General features: G+C 38.1%; 1 pseudogene; it reads left to right on the forward strand.

The window, feature by feature from the left end:
• Positions 1–1,826: 1,826 nt before the first annotated feature.
• Positions 1,827–2,885, forward strand: LOC117715692 (vomeronasal type-1 receptor 52-like; annotated as a pseudogene).
• Positions 2,886–3,325: the final 440 nt, after the last annotated feature.

Here is a 3,325-nt window from a genome sequence, read left to right on the forward strand (position 1 = left end):
TCCTAGCCAACATGTTTTGTCACCTGAGGTTTTGATCTTAGACATTGTGATTGGTATAAGGTAGAATCTCAGGGTCATTTTGATTTGCATTTTCCTGATCAACAAGGACTTTGAACATTTCTTTAAGTGCTTCTGGGCCATTTGAGATTCTTCGGTTGTGAATTCTCTGTTTAGTTCTATACCCCATTTTTTTGATTGTTTTTTTTTTTTTTTTTTTTTTTTTTTTTTTTTTTGTGGCTAGCTTCTTTAGTTCTTTATATATTTTGGATATTAGCTCTCTATTGGAAGTTGGGTTTGTGACATTTTTTTTCTCAGTTTATAGTTTTTCAGATTCCTATCAAACCACATATTTAAAAAAATTTTTTTAAAAAGTGAATGTGACCTCTCAACTTGTTTTGATCTTGACACACAGGTGCCAGATTCCCGAGCTCTTCCTACAAAGGACAGCTGCACATGACTATAATGGACCTACCAGTGTTCACTCAAGAGTGCTTTTTATTCTCAACCCAAAGTCACACATTGGGAAATTGTAGTGTCAAGCCTCAGCTCCTGCTCAACTTGTTAGAAATTGTTCCCAAGTACACTGTGCCTTTGTGGTCCCTAAAACTCTGATTACTCAGTTATGACACAAAGGTCCTACTTCCTGCTATAAGCACACATATCCAACTTCCTGAAGAAACACTAGTCATCTTCAACTAATCCTTTCCCCTGTGTTCTATTCATCGAGTTAACACTTATTTCAATTTCTTTGACAACAGAAACTGTCTTAATCTTTTTGTTTTGTTTGGAACAGTTTTTGATCAACTGTAACTATAGGTGCAGCCTAATCTGTTCATGCTTGTTGAAAAAGAGAACAGTAGGTCTCGGATGACTGGGCTCTTCTCACAGAGGCTGTTTGGCTGGATTTCCTAGAGATCTTAAAGCAACTGAGATGTGGCGTTCCAAAGGAGGATTCCAAGAAAAGGCCTAAAGTTCTGTCAGAACTCTCAGGACATGGACAGCTCTACCATTTTACTGTTTTGAAATTTTAATCTTCTTTGTTTCAAGGAAATGATTTTAAAAGGACTTTGTTAATTACCCAAGTCAGAGCATCAGGAATGGCATGAGAATAAGACTCGTGGCTGAAATTTCCATGGAGATCATGACATACAGGAAACACTTCCACATTTGATGTGTATACCACATCTTTCACACATAGGGTCTCTCTGACACTGGCACAAGACTGCTCACATGTTTTAGAGAATGTGATTGCGTCTCACCTCAGAGTTTTAAGGAGTGCCTGTGTGTTTGTGTGTGTGTGTGTGTGTGTGTGTGTGTGTGTGTGTGTGTGTGTATGTGCAAAATCTAACTGTGGGTGAAACCTGAAGCACCATGAATTCTTAGTTCAAATTTACTGGCATTTTAAGTGGAATTATGACAATAATATTTACTCTGGCAATAAATGGTAAAGAGAATGACCAAATGACTTTGTGAGTTTCTAATCCATGGACAGTCTTTTGTCAGAAAAGCCTCATTCCATTTTGTGACAACTTCCCCTTCAGGTTCACTGAAAATACAGATCTAGCTCATGCTTGACAACAAAGATGATACAAATCAAACCATGTTAGGCATTGCTCAGATAATTGGATATAAGAAGTAATAGAAAAGGAAATATTTTCTATAATGTATGGAATTTTTCTGTGGAACAAAACCACACGTGATAGAGGTTCACAATGGAAAACTTAAGCCGTCCACAGTTGGGGAGGATTAGAAAATGTGTGAGCATAAGGATGGATTCTGGATGGTGTGAGAGAGCTGAATTTCTATTCAGTTGATAATAAATTGGGATGCATCTGTGCACATTCATGTTATTGTTCCTTTTCTGGATGTAGAAGGCAATATGTAACAAAGAAGTTTCTTGCTTTCTCTTTAGACAGTTACTATGTGCTTCTACCCAGCATAATATGAATAAAGACCATACACGGTACTGTAGTGCTTACATCAGAAATGCCTTCTTCTCTGAGATAGGCATTGGGATCTCAGCCAACAGCTGCCTTCTCCTCTTCCACACCTTCATGTTCATTCGTAAGCATAGGCCAAGACTCACAGATTTGCCCATTGGACTCATGGCCCTCATACACCTAGTGATGCTGTTACTTGCAGCATATATATCTGAAGACTTTTTTGTGTCTTCAGGAGGGTGGGATGACATCACATGTAAACTATTTATTTTCTTTCACAGGTTTTTCAGGAACCTCTCTGTTTGTGCCACCTGCCTTTTGAGTGTCTTCCAGGCCATCATCCTCTGCCCTCAAAGCTCTTACTTAGCTAAGTTCAAACACAATTCCCCACATCAGCTCTCATGTTTCTTTATTTTACTGAGTATCTTTTATACATCCATCAGCAGCCATATTTTAATAGCAGCTACTGCCACACAAAATCTTACCTCAGTTAATCTTATATATATCACGAAATCTTGCTCTTTTACACCCATGAGTTCCTCAATGCAACACACCTTCTCCACAATGCTGGTTTTCAGGAATGTCTTCCTTATTGTTCTCATGAGCCTCTCGACTTTCTACATGGCTACTCTCTTGTGCAGGCATAAGACTCGGTCCCAGCATCTTCAGAACTCAAGCATTTCTCCAAAAGCATCTCCAGAGCAAAGAGCCCTCCAGACCATTCTAATGCTTCTGAGCTTCTTCCTGGTGATGTCAACTTTTGACAGTATCCTGTCCTCCTCAAGAACTATATTCCAGGAAAACCCAACACTGTATTGTATCCAGATCCTTGTAGCCCATAGCTATGCTTCGGTTAGTCCTCTGCTGCTTCTCAGTAATGAAAAACGTGTAACTAACCTGTTGATATCCATGTATCAGAGAATAGTGATATTTGAATGTCTGTGATGGCAAGTTTTCTCCCGATAAACAAATGTACTGGCATCAGAGCTATGAAACTTGGAGTAATGTGCATGATTTGAGGTTAAGTGAAAAGGTGGATTTGTGTCTGTTCCATTTAACTCATACAGTTTTCTATAACTGTAAAAATGGCAGATTTATATTTAAAAATATCAAACCACACACATTGAAGAATTTGAAAGTTTTTCCCTTGAATCTCTTTGGGGGAAAACCTGAAAGGTGATCTCCCCTGTCACTGCCTGGATGTCTTACAGTCCTCTAAATCTGTGCTATATAATGACATTTCTCAATATCTGAACTTCACCATTATCTATTTTTCAAAATTAGATAAACACTTACTATATATAATGACATGATGCTGTAAACACACATGTGTTTGCACACACATATCACTAATGTTCGGGGATTAAAACATAATATATACCAAA

This window comes from Arvicanthis niloticus, chromosome 9, assembly GCF_011762505.2.
Source record: "Arvicanthis niloticus isolate mArvNil1 chromosome 9, mArvNil1.pat.X, whole genome shotgun sequence".
In the NCBI taxonomy this organism is placed as follows: Eukaryota; Metazoa; Chordata; class Mammalia; order Rodentia; family Muridae; genus Arvicanthis; species Arvicanthis niloticus.